The sequence below is a fragment of the Monodon monoceros genome, unplaced genomic scaffold, assembly GCF_005190385.1.
Source record: "Monodon monoceros isolate NGI ecotype Baffin Bay Population unplaced genomic scaffold, NGI_Narwhal_1 Super_Scaffold_15, whole genome shotgun sequence".
NCBI classification, from domain to species: domain Eukaryota; kingdom Metazoa; phylum Chordata; class Mammalia; order Artiodactyla; family Monodontidae; genus Monodon; species Monodon monoceros.
In genome coordinates, this window is record NW_021703771.1 from 7,670,260 (window position 1) to 7,690,037 (window position 19,778).

Below are 19,778 nucleotides of genomic sequence, written 5' to 3' on the forward strand. Positions count from 1 at the left end.
AAAAAAAAAAAAAAAAAAAAAAAAAAAAAAAAAAAGTCTAAAAAGCCTCTACTCTCAGAGTACTGCATCATCAACTTTATATAATAATTAGATACACCAGTTAGGAAAGGCAGACTGAGTACCCCTCGGCAACATTAACTTCTCCACATTCACGCTGAAGATTGAAAGTGCACATCAGTGAGAGGTATTTGTTTGCGTAAAACTGAAGTCTATTAAAGAATTTTTAGTTCATTGACTATTATTTTTAATAATAAGCACATCCAGAGGATGAGATTTTTTTCATTTTATTTACTGGCTTCTTGCCATTAAGAGGAGTAAGAGAGAAAGGGAAAACCAATAATCAGAAAAACCCCAGTCTCTTGAATGATTTAACAGCTTAGTTTGTGCACACAGACAACCACAGCACACACTATCAAATCTACCTTCCTGATCTATTTAGAGTCCTCATTCTGATAAAGGACCAGATGAAGAACGTCTTCTGCATCACTGAAGTGAGACTCTAAGACAGTTCACTAAGAACCATCTTTAAGATTTCAATAAGTCACTTCAAAAATTAAGAGAAATTATTCATTTTTGGTTACTCTTCTGATATAGAAAAACAACTGGTATGTCTGCATCATTATTTTTAAGCCACCTCAAACTGACACCACTCAAGATTTTTTTTTCCTCCAGTGGTAATTTAGCTACAACTTTAGTGAGAGAAAACAAGGCAATTCTGATGGCAATGTGTTTGGGCAGAATTGGGTTTCAGAGGCCGAGTGCCGATCCCCCACACGGGACGGCCTTCTGAGCAGGCTCCCTTGTCACCAGAGTCCTTGCCCCTGGTTTTATTCTTTAGCAGAGGAATGGTTCCGCATGTGTAGCATTTACAGATAGCATCACTACAAAATGGAGCGCGGGTTCAAATCAGAGTTTTAAGGTCAGGAAAAATAAGTATCATTTAAATGAGTCACCACTGCCACTTTTAGAACCTCATACACTTTCATTAGAAATCTCCCTTTCAGGGATGTTCCAACTTTTATTCTGGCAAATCATCATAAATAAAAACTAAACATAAAATAGTTGTGGTGATTGCTCAGTGTGGTGTTTTTTTGTTTTGTTTTTCAGCATTACAAACTTCACAGCAACACAGGTTGCATTTATCTAGCACATATTTCGACAGTGTTTTAATCTCTGTAACTGACCTACTGTGGTCCAGTTCCAGAATTTTATTTTCTAGATCATATATGATATTTTATTATGCTGTTATGAACACGGAATTTAAAAAAATTATCTTACATGCACAATAACTTTGTAGTTGTAGAAGTGTAATACTGTAAATTATTTTTAAATGTGTACGTTTGTTTTATTAATTTTTATTGGAGTATAGTAGCTTTACAATGTTGTGTTAGTTTCTGCTGTACAGCAAAGTGAATCAGCTATACGTATACATATATCCCCTCTTTTTTGGATTTCCTTCCCATTTAGGTCACTGCAGAGCACTGAGTTGGAGTTCCCTGTGCTATACAGTGGGTTCTCATTAGTTATCTATTTTACACATAGTAGTGTGTAATACTGTAAATTTTTAAAGTTGGATATTTTTGTGAAATTAAAACAAATTGTATCTAGATCTTACTCCAAATATAAATAGCACACTTTTTATACTATCTTAACATAGTATTTCAGATTGTTACTATGGAAATCGGGGGCACATGACATAATGAATAATAGGCACTAATTTCAGAGTTACCCAGAAGGTTTTCTGGAGGTCTGTAGTTGGTTTAAGAGTATGTAAGAAGGTTGTAATTTTTACATAGTAAAGTATTCCAACAAGTAATTACTTAAATGAAGAAAATAACCAAATAGAAGTGGCAAGTGGAAAATTTAGAGGGCAGTGAGGCAAGGGGGGGAGGGTGGAATGTGAACTAACATGGGAGGAGAGCCTAAAGGGAGTGAAGGTCAAAGAGCCAGTGAGGGTTCACCCCTCCTCCAGACCTGCGGTCAGCTCCCTGGGGAATAGTTCCCTGAGACAGGGCTGAGGTATTTGCCTGAAGTGTTTCAAGTTTACCTATTAAAGAACAGGCCACATTCTCAATTCCACACCCCAGGGCCCAGCAGACAGAAGCCCCACCCTCCTGCCCCAGCTCAGCGGCATCTAATCTTCTGACCTCTCGTGGCCAGTGTGACTGATGGGGTTTTTTCTCTTAAAGGCTTTACGTATGTGGAAAATTTAAGGCATTTCTATATAGATCTCTCTCCATCCCAGTTAATCAGAATGTTCAACTGTAGTTTGGCCACATTTTAAGTAGTGGTACAGTCCCACTGTTTCAATAACAACTCTTATCGACAACATCAGCAGGTGCTGGACAGGGAACAGAAACTATAACTTCTACATGGATGACAATACTGTGTGTGTGGAAGATACTACATTTTAGATGGCAAAGTATGTCACCTTCATCTCCGCTTAAAGTGTCTCCTTTCTACAATTTAAATGTCTCATACTAAACAAATCTGCCATAAGACAAATACAGGTTTACAAAAAGGACAAGTTAGAAATTAGGTCCTTCACAGAGATCCACAACAGGAATCTTGTAAACATCTTAGGCTGCCTTCCTATATTTAGGATAGAATTTGATTCATGTATTATTTTTAAGAGATGTATGCTATTACATAAAGCAAAGTTAACAGTTCAATTGAACGGAGGCAGCATCAACAAATGCCTAAAATACTATTCTCATCAGTTAAAACAAGAATAGATTTCTCAAATAAGAGTTAGTTCAGTTAATGTTAGTTTATTTTAGGCACTTGGTTAAAATGAAAACTACTTTATTGCTTAAAGGCTGAACCTATGAAATATAAAAGAGGTTTAATCCAAATAATGTGAAAGTGAATTAACGCTTCACTCTGGCCTTTACTTTTTTTCTTTTCAAGTAACTTAGATTTATTGATAGAAATATATGCAAATGTCTGTAAAAAACACTTATTTTGAAATTACAGGTACATATAAACAGCAGGACAAAGCAAATCCCTTTTGAGAATGATTTGTGGAAATACTGCCCTGGTACACTTTTTTTTCTAAGAACAAAAATACTATGATACATTCCCTCACTTCTCTCGGGAATACTTTGACTTTTTCTTTCTATTTTTTTTCTTTTGATATTGCAAAATCTCTACCCACACAGAACACCTCTCCTCCTGCCCTGCTGAAAATGCAGAGATGGTTTAAAAGTTACTGAGGCAAGGGGGGGGAGGGTGGAATGTGAACTAACAGGGGAGGTGCTAGGGAATGTGAACTCCCTTCTCACGCAAGCTTTGGACCATGCATCCCAGGGAGAGCAAGGTGTCCAGTGGAGTCAAGGCGGCCTCTGCCCCTAAGGCGGCCAGGCGGCTCCAGACGCAAGAGGGCAGTCAGCGGCTGCAAACATCCGACTGAAAGCCCGTCGGCAGACTCACAGCTTCCAGTCGAGGATGTTTACAGCCGCTCACTGTCACAGGGACACTCCTTCTGGCTGTCCGGTTACCTGGAGGGTTCCTAAGACGGACGGGACACAATTCTGCACATCACTATAGTTATCACCCCAAACCAGAAACATTCTAGGGAATGTCTCCAGTTCAAAGCCCAAAAAAGCTTCATGCATGTCTGTTATTCAGCTTCCAGATTCCCATAAAATCCTGTGATAATCTAGGACAACATATGCCAATGGCATTCATCCGTCACTGTTAGAGACAAGGAACACACAGGCGATAGCAGGGTTACTTGACATGCGTGATGTAATTAAAATCCTTCTTTGAGTGAAGTGACCAAACATACAAGTTAAATTATGCTAACAAGATAAAGTGCACCTTTAACATTAAATACTACATTTAAGTGACCTTAGACTCTCAATGAAAATATAAAAGGTTTATTTCAAACACTATAACTTCTGACCAAAAAAAAAAAAAAAAAAAGACTTACACCCTGCTTTCGTATATCACTTTTGCTCTGAAATCTGCTCCCAGAGACAACTTGTACAGTTGGCTGGTTTTTGAAAGAGTAAGCATCAGGAGAGAAATAGAAGGAATAGCAAGGTCTGTAACCGGCATATATCAGTTTGTGGGTCAAAGTTTCCCACTGGAAAAACACAGAACCTATCACTTGCTGACAGGGTGACGTACATTAACTCCAGATCTGAATGTTTTGAATTCCACTCCCATTCTCTTATGAAAATAAATGAGGAAAACTGAAGGGTAAGCTCTATCAGTCACTGCTTTCCTGAAGTAATTCAAAACCCTTCCGCGCCTAGTGAAACATTAAGTTGATACAAAGAAGTGGGTGTGCCTTTCCCCGAGATTTGTTTTTAGATGATGTTACCAGAAGGTTCTTAAGTTGCAGAAGTCTTAGTTTGTGATACCAAACCCCAAACAAAAACAAAATCCACACAAACAGTGTCATGTTTACTGAAACGAACAAACGTGAAGAGTTCCATAAACGACTTCTTCAAAGCAAAGGGTAACTCTATCCCATTAAGGTTAAGAAAGTTAATCTTTGAGGCAGCAGGTGAAAACAAGCTGAATTATGTTGTGGCCTTTTGCTTTATTAACTAAGGACTTTGAACTATTAAAACTTCCTAGGGAACCACATTTTCTCAATGGGTCAAGTCACATAGGGGAACAAAGCAAACTTTATCAGTGCTGTGCGATTCTACATTCCAGAAATTCTTAGTACTTGGCATTCATATACCACTGCTGACTAGGGCTTGAGTCGGTTCAGCAAACGCAGCTACAGCTTCCAACCTTGTGAACTTCTCACCAAGACACCCCCTTCTTATGAGCTGGTCACAAATAGACAGGCAGGATACTCTTTAATTAAAACAGATGAATACCAAGCCTTACACCCTGTGAAGACATTGTAGAGCAGTAACTGTTTACAAAAAGAATATTTTTACTCCCATAAATTTTTCTCCAAGTGACAGAGCCCCTACTTGCCTTGGAATCTTACCACTTTTCAATAATGGCTGTAAATTAAAAATGACCAGCACAAACTAGGCAAACCACCTCACGTAACAATTCAGTGAACGATGAAAGAGATAGTAAACCTTGACACGGCTGTGAAAATCCAGCCTTTGCTCAGAGCTCTACGAATAAACATTAAAAAAAATCCTCCAAATAAAGCACGAAAGATCACAAGATCTTAGTTACAAGGAGTTGTAAATGGAAGGGCATTTAACAGGCATTGATAGAGCACTTCACTGCCTGTATATACAGGCTTCCTTTTTAGCAAGGTACCAGCTCGAGGAAATCTATGTGAAAGGTAAAGCAGATTTACCCCAACAAAGTGCTGAACAATTTTGCCAGTTTAAGTGAGACTCAAAGTTATTTAGTTTAAACTATTTCCTTGTTTTCTGGTATTAAGCAACATCGGTTCCACTTGGAACAGCAGTTCTTAAAATGAGAGGGTGGTAACAGGCTTATCAGGACAGATTCTTCTAACCCCATGTACCAGGCCTGCTTCTTGCCCCAAACACTCTGCAGTTCTTATTCAGGTGGGGAGGTCGCTGAGTGCATTTGGCAAAAGGTATAAAGTGATTCTGCTGTACCTTCCTGGCAGAGAACCACTAATCTAGAAGGACGGAACTAAGTAAATTTACTCAAGACTAAAATATCTTGCCACTACCTGAGAACTGTGACCGATAAATCCACCCAAAAATCATGAATTAATAACAAATATGGTGGAGTAAGATTCAATTGCGTCCAGTACGACAGACCCTCCTCATTTGTCTTCTATAACCTGGAAATACTCACAGAAAACTACTTAATTCAAAACCATTGGAATCAGGAAGACAAAGCTCCTAAAAGTTTCCCCACCCAAACGTGCAGCTCTGGGTGTCTATACCTTGGTCACATTTTATAATCTCTTCACATTAGTTTTAACTACTTGAAGCATTAATTTCTTCTGATGGTGGACAGTACAGCACTGGCCCCAGATAAAATTTACAGTTTTTTCTTAGCTACCCTATACCATTCAGTCTTAAATCCTCTTATTGACTCTACAATCATGATTTTCTTAAGCTATGCATAAATAAGAACAGCTTAAAATGGTACAGTCACTCAAGCTCCCTCACCTCCTAAACCTAATTCTCTGGATTTTGAATCAGAGTATTTATTTATTTATTTAACATCTTTATTGGAGTATAATTGCTTTACAATGGTGTGTTCGTTTCTGCTTTATAACAAAGTGAGTCAGCTCTACATATACATATATCCCGAAGAGTATTTAAATTAAACGGCCCAACCTCGATGGTGAGATTTCAGGCACTTATCAGCAGGTGGCAGATGTTATCATTGCTTTATTTGTTGACTGACTGATTGATACTAGGACTCTCCTTTGGCCATGGAAATGCAGAGGTGCAATGTGGGTGGCCTACTCCATTGTAGAATGATGCTTCTCCCCTGGCTTCCCCTTTCTCCCCAGGTCCGTCCACCTCCACCACTCTGGTCCCTGAGCGTTTGCAGTGGTACTCTCGGAAAAAGGAGCATTCCATGTCAGCACAGAACCCAGCGTCCAGGCTCTGCACTGCATCCTTTCACCCACCATCTCTCTGGGGGCCAGGGGCCCAGACAACAGCATCAACAGTACTGGCATTGGCCCCATCCCTTCCTTCAGAAAACCCATCTAAAGACAAGAAACACAAGTGGTCTCCGCTTCCTTTTGTAGAAAGCATACATAGAACTAACCTGAAATGGAAGTAAAATAAATGTACCAACAAAATTCTGCCCTTTAAAATTCATCTTCATCTTCTATTTATACTTTATATTTAGTAGTCCACACTGTTTCTAGGCTAATTCAAAGGCTTCTAATGCTCATTATATTTCTTGCTAATAACTGCAATGATGAATTTTCCCTTGCTATTTTCTTTTTGTAATTAATAGGAACACAGACCTGCCAGGTTCTTGCCTCTTGAAAATGGCTGAAGGCTGTAGGAATCGACTGGGAACAATTTCCCATGGATTGTACCCACGTGGAAAATTAAGAAACTCAAATTCTAGGAAGAAAAGCATTGCCTGGAATAGTAGAGAGCTTATAGAGTTATAAAGAGTAAAGTCTCTTCTACTCCAGAAATTAATATAAATATTTTTTGTTCAGTTAACATTCTCTAAGAATTAAGCTAGATAAACCAGGCGTTCTCAAGTTTAGAGCCTTAATTTTTTTTTTTGGCTGCATGGCTTGCAGGACCTTAGTTCCCTGACCAGGGATCGAATGTGGACCCTCAGCAGTGAAAGCATGGAGTCCTAACCACTGGACCACCAGGGAATTCCCACACCCTTAACTTTAACACAACCTTTTTGTTGTATTGTGAGCAATGTCTACGCACAACCTCGTTTTAACCCTGCCCTGGTATGATGAAGCATTTACTGTCACCATCATTACACATGCAGGGACACCAGGCTTGGAGAGCTGGAATCACATCTATCACTCATTCTCCCATTCTGATGTTTTGCTTATTGTAAGCTCTTCTGAATCATTTGTGGAGTCGGGGAGGGTGTGGGCTGGAATAAATATGAGCTAGTTAATTATTATTCAATAAAAATTGTTTTCATTGTAAATTGGGTGCAAAAAATTAATAAATGAAGAAAACGTCTAAGAGTAGAAACAAATATCTAGATCCTTTAGGAGAAAACAATTCGTTTAGTCACTAATTTGTTCATCATATATTTATACATTTGCCAGAATCTCTTTTATTTATTCATTGTTTTATGAATCCATGTTTAGTTTAATATCAATACAGGTGGAGATACGCACACATATTATTAGGTCGATAGATAGATAATGTGTACACTCATGGGTCGATATATACACATATATATATATTTTTTCTGTCAGTTAAGAGGGCCTAAAATCTATGGCCCCAGTAATAATGAGCGCATCTATTTTCCAGATATTTTTTCTTTTAAAAATTAAAAAATTTTCTTTAATTTTTTATTGAAGTATAGTTGATTTACAATGTTGTTTTTTTTTTCAAAAGGCACTTCTTTCTTTCTTTTTAATTTTTATTGGAGTATAGTTGACTTAAAATGTTGTGTTGCCAAACTCTCCTTTAAAAATGATAGTGATTTACAGTCCAGGCCAGGGTTCCCCAGACAGGGGCTCTCCAGGCTTATCAGAGAGTTTTGGGTTGTTCTTCCCCTGCACCCCGCTGCCCCCCATCTGCCTGAGCCCCTCCTCTCCTACTTGGGCTGCGTCCTCACTAGGGAGGGGGATTCCAGAGACTCAGGGAATCCCAGCCTCCAGGCTCATTAGGGACTTTCCGTCCCACTCCTCCCATCCCTGGTCACTGTCAGCAGTTCCCAGGCCGCAGCCCTCAGGCTGCCTGCTGGCCCAGCTGCCCCCCCTTCAGGGGCCCCTGCTCCTTAGACACCCCACAAAGAGCAACTCTCACCTGGGAACACCGTCCCATTCCTGCTGAAACAGAAGATCTATTTCTAAAGGGTCATTAGGTGAATTTAAGATGAATTTCACTGTAATAACCACATGGCAGAATTCAGAATTCCAACCAGTCCTTGTTTTTTTTTTTTAAAAATCAAACCTATTAGATTACGTAATCATTAAAACTTATTTATAAAGCTATGCAATGATATAGAACATCGGCTATCCCGGCAAGGTAAGGAAAAGCCAAGAAAACTATACGTATGATATAAATGTTATCATGTTAAAAATTCAGAATACACACATACGATTTTGTTCCTTCTGCTTTTCTGTATTTTACAAGTTTTCTTTAATGTGAATACTTTTAATACAAATATTTAGAAAATATTGATCCATTTCAGACATAGGAATTAGTATCTCCTGCATCTCAAGAGTAATGTAGACAGTACCAGACGCTTTTCAAAAACGGTTTTCTGTCTAGATAAATCTTTGAAGGGAGAGAAGATTGCGTACATCTCTGCCCTGAAGGCTGTGATTCTCTATCAGTCACTGCTAAGGCTACTGGAGTGGCCCGTGGGTGCCTTACACACGGTAGGTGATCAATATATTCTGGCTAAATGTTTGAAATGTTGATTAGGAGATTCTCAAAACACACCTTATTCATAATGATCCAGGATCTTCCTTTTGAAAAGTTTATGAGCTCCCAGCTCTTTAAAATGTGTCTTTTCCACCTTTAAAAGTGATGAAATAGACAAAAGTTAATGACTGATCCAAGTTTAGCGCCCGAGCAATAAAATGAAGATGGGATCCCCCGTCCTGTGGTCTAGGGGACCTGTCTTGAGACCAGCTGATGCTTTTGCCGAGGTGGGAAGACGGGGATCCCTGGGCCCTTTTGCTGGATGACCGCCCTGGACAGGCCTCTGCCCATCACACAGCCTATTTTCTCTGTGGATGGAGACTAATGGTAGTTTAGCTCTCCAGCTTGCAGAGCTCTTCTGAGAAGTGACTGAGAGCTGTATGAGAGAGTACCAGCCACATGTTAGTTGGTTTCCTTCTTACTGCCTTCTGACTGTGAACATGTTAGGGCAGATTCGTCAGAACAGTGGTTATTAACGGAGGTAAACCTCTAATGCCACCTGGGCCTTTAAATTAGTTGCGCGATGGCGTTTTACCTCACTGGATATTCATTTTCTCAACTGTAATGAGAGGGTAAGTCAGACCCTAAAACTCTTCTAGCTCTAACACCCGATGCCTCTAATTCCTTCATTGCTTGAATTTATGAGGTAGGGGTGGGGACTGGAGTTGGAGAGGCTCGGAAGGATGTTTTAAAAACTGAACATACACAAATCATGGAAGCCGACTTCCCTTAACTAGTGTGAGTTTTCTTAGTACAAATGAGCACCGATAACCCTGACTTCACCCACCATCACTTCCCACACCCCCACACGCTAAAATAGCAGACTACAAAATGGACGAGAGTACACTGACAGACACAGCAGTTAGCAGCTGACTTAGGAAGCTTTCTACGGAAGGTCTTAATTGTCTCCAATACTATCTGGCCTGGGAACTGGGCTGTAAGCCACAAAAGAAAAGAGGCTCATATACCTTATACCTGTGGCACACAGTGACAAAAAATGTCTATTCAGGGTCCAGCCTCCTCACCATTCCATATGGAGAACGGGCAGCTTCACCTGACATAGCTCACTGCATCTCAAAATCAAAGACACTTTCATCAGGGTTTTACTGCAAGTTAATGTTTGACTTACACTGTTCTGGGCTAACAGCGGCTTAGCTGCTCATGGAAGGATTTTCTAGATTTTCAACAAAATAGCTGTAAACTCCTAAGATAAAAACCACACTTGAATTCAAAGAAGAAGAGTTATTAAAAAGCTCATGTTATAATTTCATCCTATTACATTCACCTAATTAATACGTACTCACAGCAGGTTTGTGCTAAATTTGAACCACAAGGGATAGCAGATGACGGAAACACAGTGCGACTGGCCCTAGTTCCATTTGCGGGTGTAAGTATTAAGTATGGAGGTGCAATTGCTTAGGTCAGCCAAACAGCCACAGAAGCAACAGTGACTAACCACCAACTACCGCTTTGCCCCTCTTGCTTCTAGGGAGGAGAGAGAGTCTGAGAAAGCCTGCGACGGTTTCCATTACCTTCCGGAGACTCAGGTTCCTAATTCTAAGAAAACCTGGTGTGGCCGTAATCTAGGACATACAAATGGAGAACATTTGATGAACTGTGGAGAAAGATAAAAATTTCCATGATTATAGGAAAGATGGACAAGTGGGGGAAAAATGGATAAATGAAAAAAGAAAAAATGAGAGAGAAAAGCTCCCTTCTCCCCCTTCTACTTCCTAAGGGTAATTCATTAGTGATTCTTGCAATGTTTGTTATTTCAAGAATTTATGCTACTGCCATGCAACGATCAAAAACAAAAATTAGTTTGTCTTACTGAGAGGGATCTAATTAAACCTGTTAAGACCAGGACCCTCTATCCGGGAAATGAATAACTATTTAAAAATAATTTCTTCAAATCAATACTTTTATCATTTAGATTAGCTCAACATTTTTTATTTAAACCAGGTGTTTTTCATAAATGCTACTGAATAGTGTACCTTTCTACAAGGAGCAGGATAAAGAGAGACTCCAGGGGACGTATCAGAAACGAAGCATCAGAAAGTTTAAGGGTAAAATTAACCATATACTTTGGATTTTCTGGAAGCGTCACAATTACAATGATTCTGTGCCAATACCATCAGAAGTCCATAGGAAATACCTTCAGACCTATGATCTGATCAAGTAAAGTCAATAGAGATGATTTAAACAGCATCCAAAAAAATCCTAGATTCCCAAAAGAATTAACCTCGGTTTTACATACTATGGAACAAAAGAGCCACACTTTGATTTTACCTAAGCTATTAAGAGGATTTATACACAAGAAGAGTACTTTACAGCCACTTAAAAAAAATAACTGATGAGTCTGATTTAGTCTTTGAAAACATGAATTTTTAAAAAAAACTACCACATTGGTTGGCATTCCAGAGCCTGAAAGTCCTAACTTTTCTTACTTTTTCTTTCTAAAGCACTTCTTAAAATTGCCTCTGGTATTTTAAAAATATGCTCGGAACTCTTAGGGCTCCAGCAGTTTTTTAACTAATAAAATAAACACAGCAATTGAGTACCTGCAGTTCTGCTAACAGTATTGTTTGTATTCTAAGCCCCATCCACAGAGGCTACAGAAAAAAATATCCAGTATAAACAAATATTACTTAGATCCCAGTGGCATCTCAAAGCAGCACACCCAAGTCTCTAAATGCAAAAGGAGAAATTTTCCACTCCCACTGTGATTAACTCCCTGGCAAAACTCAGGTCAGGCAAAAGGGAGTGAAATTGCCTCTGTTTTGGTGAAGGTGGGGAGGGGGGATGTGGGTATGAAGCAAAGCAGTGATTCTTTTTCTTCGTTTCTTCGCCCTCTTTTTTCCCCTCAATGCATCTGTTCTTTTCCCTGTCTCTCTCCTGCCTCTGCATTCCCCACTTTTAGCTGTTCTCTCCTCTTCTTCCATCCCCAGTTCCTACAGAAAAGACAGCTTTGTCCTGCAGTTTCCTTGCTCACCACCAGTCCCTGGACGTCATATGATGACCCCCCGCACACATCACTGAATAACGTTTTCAAAGTACTACACACAGTAGGGCAAAGAGCGAGAACGAAGTGGGCCGGGGTTAAGACTGGGGAAAAAACGTCTCCACCAGTATCTGTAACACCCAAACTTCCAGCTGAGAAAGTGGCTGAGGCCTCTGGGGGAAAAGAAGCTGGAGGCCCAGAAATGCTAGGAGGAGTGGGGCAGAGAGGTGCTACAGCGTGAGAGCATCCCCGGGAGCTAGCCTGGCCTCCCCCAGGCTGAGGTCGGGCTGAGGCCCACGACGAGGATGGTTTGGACAGGACTCCCCCTTCCCAGGCCTGGGGTGGCTTCTCTCTCTGCCTGGCCTTTGTGTCCACAGCCCAAGGCAGACATGGACGTCGAGGAAGGAAGCCGTGCTCCTCGGTGAGGCCGGGCCCAGCTGAGTGCCCGATCTTTCCCCGGACACTCATCTTCCCCCAACTCTGCCACAGCTTTCTGCTGATTCTTAGCACTGCTGTCAAGTTATCCACTCTGCCTACACTTACGAGTCACCCTCAACGCAAGGCCTGGCCCTACAACAAAACTCTGTGCCTTGGATTTCTCAAGGGTAAAAGGATAATGACTGTAACTGCACATAATAAGCGCAGGGTTAAGAGGCCTCCACACAAACTCATACTTGTAAAGTGTTTAGAAGAGTGTTTGGCACGTCAAAGTATGACATAAGAATGGTTAAATAAAATGAAAATAAAATAAATTATCTGTGAACACATATATCTGGATTCAAAGGACAGAAAGCTCTTCACGATGACAAAACGGACTTCAAACAGAAAAGAAGAGCAAATATATTGATTTTGTCACCATGGGTCACCAGGCCAGGAGGATTACCAGGAGGGATGGCCCAAGGAACCAGGCTTTATCTTCATGTTCTGTGTAAAACCACTGCCAGCCTGGTCCTGAGACACTCCGATAGCGAGGAAGGAATTGAATCTGTTGAAACCACACATTCCAAAATGGAAGTGTGAGAGTTCACACTTAGCCTGGGATATCCCGTATCTGACCACTCAGCACTGCAATCATTTGCACTCTTTATGTATTATTTAGATAATATTGTTTAAGAGGCTTCATTGTACATTCTTGAAAATGACAGAGTTTGAAGTTAAATGCTTCTGGGAAAAGGACTTTCTTCTTTTGGAGGTGGGGCTATAATGATATGAAAAGGACAGCTGCAGGTTGTAAAACTAAGGACAGAAAAGGGCAGAAAAAAAAAAGATAGGGCAACATGGAAGGAAGGGGAGACAGTGATGAGAAATAAGGTCAGCTTCATGGAACAGGGGTATCTCCCATGCTCGTAATGTGTGACTGAATAAATGTTATAATGACTCCAAAGCTTATTATAAACAGGGAACAAAATGCATTCCAAATATGGAGCTCCATATTTGAAAAGTATATAATTACCTCATGAACATAAAAGCTCTGGTTTTAATTTGATCTTCCCTATTTAAAAATCGCTTTTAAGACAGAAATATTTGAAAAAAATGCCTGCAGTCTCAAAGGTAAGTTACCCCAAATTGGCAATTCCATGATTTAATTTTTCTATCAACACTTAGCAAAAAGTGTAGCTACCTTTCCATGATCATTAGAAATATTAATTTAGAAACCTGTAAGACAGCTAACAATATTAAAAATTTCCATAGATTGATTTCATAAATTTAATACTCAGAAATGTTTAAACATTTCAGCTGACGTTCTCTTGGTGATAGTAATAAAACATTAAGCTTTAGCAAAGAAATATATTTGACTTTTTTTAAGCAAATACATCATCTATAATAAAACAAAATACTACTCAGAGCAATTCAAGGAATATAATTAGAGTTTGCTATAAAAATAAATCCTTTGAATCCTTGTTTAATAAAAAGTATTAGCACTGATAGTTTTAATCTACAGAAATGGACTTGAAAGATTTTCAAAGTTTATTATGTTAAAAATATGTAGTGTAGAAGTGTTAAGCATCTCTAAATTTTAGCATTATACCTCGAAGAGTTCTAACTTCTGCCAGAAGGAAAAGTATGCCTCGACTAAGCAAGAAATTTCCATTACTCCTATCTTAAGAAGTCACACCCCATACAACCAATGACAGGAAAACATTTCAATTCAAACCTCTGACACTCTCAAGCCTGAAGCAAAATTTAAAAAAAATACAAAAGTAAAACACAACTCACATTTTCAGGGAAGAAAGGAAACTCTTGCTAAATAAGTGGCAATTATGCTGAAGAATTTATATGCTAAGCACGACTGAATGTAAAAACACCAGAGCAGTCAACCATAGCTTTAGCACTTTGAGTATGATTAACAGAATGAACTTTCAAAGGTCAATTAAATGTCAACACACTTTAAAAAGATACTCTAAGATTAAGTCTGGTCAGTGTATAACAGTACCTCACAACTTAGGGGTACCCTTCTTAATTTAAGGGTAATGTGCATGTGATATATGCACACACATGCAGACTTACAAGTCACCAGCCAGATTACTACAGAAAGTCATCCAACATCTATCCTAGAGTTTGACTATGTTAACGTTTTTCAAGTTACGAAACGATTAAAAAGAAAACCGAACTCTGTTTGTTATACAGCACTATCCGATGAAGATGAAACGCAAAGTAAATAATAAATGTTAAGACTAAGGCATATCCAACAGCTTATCCTATCTATTCCATCAGAGGAAGTCATTCACGAGCTCACCCTTTATCGTCCCTAATATACCATCCTGCGAATTCTTCGCCCACTAACCTTCCCTGAGTGCTTGTGGTTAAAAAGCTTACCCCAAAAGCTACCTGGCATTCAAAAATTGCCCACTTCAGCATTTGTGGGACACAACAAGGCCTGAAGGCATCCAGCGCCCATTCCTGACATTTTCATCCAGGAACTCAGTTAAGAGCCCCCATCCCACGCCCGTAAGGAAGGCCAAGTTGTCACAGAACCTCAGAATGAGCGGGGATCGTCAACATCATCTGGCCCAAACCTCTCCACATTCACAGCTCAGGAAACGTGCAGCCATAAAGCTCCCAGCGTTCCTTACCAGACTGCAAGTCCAGTCTTACTTTTAGTCCAGTGTTTCTTGTCTGTATCAGATCTATCATAGACTTGTTCTCCATTAGGACTTTGAGATCAGGTTATAACTGACCAAACAGCTGTGGCTACCATCGGAATTCAGAGGAAGATGGAATGTTTAAGATGTTAACGATCTGGGAAGGCTCCCAGGGGAGCTGGGAACTGAAGATGGGTAGGATGCAGAGGGTTGGAGAGGAGGCATCACTAAGGAGGGAAGCAGGGTGAGCTAAGGCACCCTGGTGAGCGAGGCCACTATGTAGAGTAGGATGGAGACCCTTGTTTTAGGAACAGGCGGAAGAGGGACAGACAAAGTGATGAAAGGATTTCGACGTTAGAAAACTGACACGAAGACAGCAAAGGCTAACCTAGCAACAGGTTTGCAATAGGGAATGGAGGTGGGAAGAGAGAAAGATCTGAAGTGCCTCTTACAGGTCTAGTAATATTCATAATATTTTACAGGGCTGTTGTTAGGAACTAGTGAGCTGATGTGAGAAAAAGCACTTTGAAAAGTTGAAAAGCTCTAGAAAGTAAAGATGTTTTGAAAAGTCAGGGGACAAGAGCCTCTCTAATCACGGCCCCGTGGCTTGACAGCATACGCTTCTCTGCAAAGGCAAACTTGGAGCTGTGTTCTGGATCTTCTCCTATGGGATCAGAGATAGAAATCTTTTCCTTCAATAATTCCAAAAGCTGGATCCCAAGGGAGGGGACAGCCTCCACCCTGACGCCCCTGTAGGCTGCGGATCCCTGATACTAAAATCTGAGGCCAGGGTTACAATTTTGAGGCAGACCGCCGCGTGATCCATGTTTTCCCTCACTGAGTCAAAGCAGCATATAAAGTGCCCAGTAAAGTGGTACAAAAAGGGGGCAGGAGAAGAGACAGCACCGGAGCAGCCAGGCTGTGAGCGGGCGTCAGGGCCTGCACATCACCCTCCCTGGTCCCACCCTGGGTCCCACTCTGAGTACTCAGCAGGTGACCTTCCGTGTCCACTTCTCTGTGCCGACTTCCTCTCTCATCTACAGCGACGCCCCAGGGCTAAAAAAAGGAGTTCTGAAAAGTTACCATAATAAATTAAAAGGTGCGCATGTGGCGTAGATACTGAGTGACAGTTATTACTGTCACTAATTTGCGCCTTACATAATTTATAATCTTACCTAATTCCCCAAACAACTCCCAGGAGGCAAGTACCATTATCCTCATTTTTCAAGTAAGGAAACTGAAGCTCACAGGGTCACCTAGGTCGCAAACGGCAAAGCCAGGATTTGAATCGGGTGTGCCGGACTCCGCCTACACTTTGAACCTTCCTCCTAAACTCTTCCCCTTTTCCTTCAATAAACGTGAAAATCCTGGCTTCCGTGCCAGGGATTTTAGGGATACAGAAGTTACAGGAGCCATGATACAGGCTTGTAGACAAAAGTTTTGACAACAGAGGGCAAAGGGCCTGGGCTCAGGCACACCCGTGCCTGCCGGGTGTCAGCCTCCGGACTAAAGTCTCCCCAGTGAGTGCGGCATTGTGTCCAGGGGACCACTTTCCACTCGGCATTCTTGCGCTGATCTCTCCCAGGCCTCCTGTCCCTTGGGGTCCTTTCCCAATTATCTGCTTGAAACCTTATCTGGACAGTTGAAGAAGAGGCAGCTGGGACTGGGACCCCCGCAGATCTCACACAGGCTGGAGGAGCGGGAGGTCCCATAGCAGGAGGGGTGTCTAGGGCCTTGTGTCCCAAGGCACCCTTAAGTCCGCTTGCAGTGCGTTTGCTCGCAGGAGCAGTTCCTGGGGGCTCTGTGGCCCCGGGGCCCCGCTGAGAGATGAAGCCAATGTGCCTAGGGCCGGAGGGGAAGTGATGAGCAGGGAGCAAGCCGGGAGGCTGGTTCAATGTTCCTAGGGAAAGGCAACAGTTGCCACTAAACACTGACAAGAAAACTAATACTAATCCTCAAATTTAGTGTGATAAACTCTCTCTGGGAGGTTCCAGTTGAGAATGCAGATTCCAGGTTCTGCTCACAGACATTCTGGCTCTTCAAGGGTTGAAAGGTGCCTGGGAGTCTGAAGTTTTGCAAGAACTACAGAAGGTCCTGATACGGGGGTCTAAGGATCTCAATCTCTGATACACAGCCCTGACCCCCTACAGGGCTGCCCAACCAACAGACCTGCTCCCAAGAGGACACACGTTCTACAAAGACAGCTTGTTCACATAGCAATGCGAGGTTCTGGGTGGAGTGGTCACTTTTAAATAAGGCCACTAGGCTTTCCAGAAGTTTCCACACTCACAAATGTTGGGGACTTATTTTCCTAATGTCACCAAATAAACTATCACACAGGCCCTTTAGGAAAAACAGAGTATCTCACACACAATTCAGTCCCCAAAGGACCTCAACACACACACACACACGGCACCTGTCTGGAGTGAAGACCCTCTCAGCAAGATGCTATTGCCAGTGCTTACTTTCTATTTGGTGTAAGACTGGAGATGACTTTCTCACTGCAGATTTAGGTGATTTCAAAAGGTACACTTTTCTTCATGCAACTGAACTGCCCTGAAAGGTTTACTTCATGCTATTTAAAAAATGAGTTTAAAAAGCAAACAGCACTCAAGTGAAATATTAAGGACACGATTAGGGCCTTTAGACATTCAGTCACAAGGCAAACAGCTACTGATTATTTAAGAAACATACTTTTTCACAGGTTTGTGTTCTTCAAAGACAGCTACGTCATAAAATGTATTATGTTACATCAATATTGCTATCTTTCTCCTAGAAACCCTATCGATGTTCTTTGTCTCTTTCCAAATCTATATCCTTGTTTTAAGCTCTACACTTTCGGGCTACATACTGGAATTAAGCTCAGTCTTTCTGCCAGATCTTTCTTTGATACCTTCTTTCTTTCCCCTAAAGCACGGTAATACTTTTCTTTAAGGATGGGCAAGAATAATTTTTAATTCCTTTTATCTGAGTGCCTGGTATTTTATTCAGCAAATATTTGTTGAGTATCGGCATTTATACATTCACATTTTTTAAAAAATCAACTTTTGTTATTATAAACTCCATGAGCAGAAAAAAATGCCCAGCAGAGCACCTGGCCTCTAGAAGGCACTGCTTGAATGGTAAGAAAACTGGGGGGATTTATCACTGAGAGAACAAAATAATTTCTCCTGTATTCAGTACTGATAAGTCTACATTTCATAGTGGAAAGAATTCTGGTTAGGGAAAATGTTTGATTTCACTTTGTATGGAAAAAATGCAGGTTATCAAGATAACCGAAAGTTCACACTGCACTGTATTGCAACACAACCGGTCAAGACGTTATTTCAATACCATTGCCAGACCAAACCTTTAACATTAATCATTTATCAAAATTATACATGCCACTAACACATCCCAACAAAGACGATTATGTAAGTGAGCCGTTTTGGCGTCAGTGATACTGAACACAGCAGCTATTTTCAACCCTTCATTAAAATTAGATCAAGATGTACTTGCATTGTGTGTTACTGTTCCTGTAAGGAAGATTTACATTAGTTTAAGATTTACTTTGGTTGTAAGTGACAATTTCTTTTCCTTCTATGTCAGAAACTAGAATTCGCTCCCCCTGGGACCCCACAAGGAAGTTTTCAGCAGAAAGAAGAAGCAATACACGAAAACAACAAAAAGCAGCTGTCCTGTTTACTCTCTCCCATGTATAACCGAAGCCCTGGTTTCCCCCTCAACTGAGTCCGGAGGGCATGAAGGGGCTGCTGGGGCACCTGCCACTTCATCTTGAGCCTGGCTCTGTACCCAGCCTGGCCCTACAACTTCTAGTGGTGCCGCCAAGCTGGCCAGTCGTAAGGCACTTTAAATAGAAGTGATGGGTAATGGATTTTTCACTGAGAGCGACCTTCACATATGGACGTCTGAAAACATGCGGCTGACAAGTTCCTTCTCGGGGGGCTGAAGGGTGGCTCCGGGCGCACCTCAAGGTCCCCGCCCGGCGCTTCGTGATCTGGCCCCGCGCGCTGAGGCCAGGCAGACTCGCGAACCGAGCCCGGTTCGTAATCGGGAGGGCGCGATGGTCGCGCAGCTGCAGCCCCTGCGGGGGATGCGGGTGCGAAGTCGCTCGTCCCGGGTCGGGCCTGTCCTTCCCGGGCGGGGGCGCCACCTTCCACTCCGCCCGGGCCCCGGACCCCCGCCCCGCGATCCCCTGGGCGCGGCCCCCGTCCCCCACCCCCTCCTCGCCCCCTCCCGGCCCCGGCGGCCCGAAGCCAACTCACCGCGCTCCCGCCGACGACGCGCCCCGGAGTCCCCGCTGGTCGGGGCCCCGCGGACGCGCCGCAAACTTTTCCCGGCCCCGCGGCCGCGGACGATGAGCTCCCGGGCGGGCGCGGGGCCGCGGGGCCGTCGGGTCGGGACCGGTTGGCGGGCGGGCGCGGCTGGGAGGCGCAGTCGTCCCGCAACGGCCGCCCGCGCGCTCTTTGTGTCCCGCGCAGCCCGCCGCCCCCTGACAGCTGACGGGCCGCGGCGCCGGGTGCGCGGCCCCGCCGAGGAGGACGAGGAGCGCTGACAGACGCCGTCCCGGAGCGGCCGCCCCGGGGGAGCCGGCACTGCCCGGGAGCGGCCGCCGCCCCGCCGGCACGGCCCCGCTCAAGACCCCCCGGGCGCCCCCCGCGGGACGACTGCGCC

At 42.4% G+C, this 19,778-nt stretch overlaps 1 long non-coding RNA gene across 1 annotated transcript in view; it reads right to left on the reverse strand.

The window, feature by feature from the left end:
• Window positions 1–19,712, reverse strand: part of LOC114896200 — a 71,671-nt gene extending 51,959 nt beyond the window's left edge. The window contains exon 1 of the long non-coding RNA XR_003793741.1: window positions 19,370–19,712. This is a non-coding gene — a long non-coding RNA (uncharacterized LOC114896200). The remainder of the gene's footprint in view (window positions 1–19,369) is intronic.
• Between the last annotated feature and the right edge of the window lie 66 nt (window positions 19,713–19,778).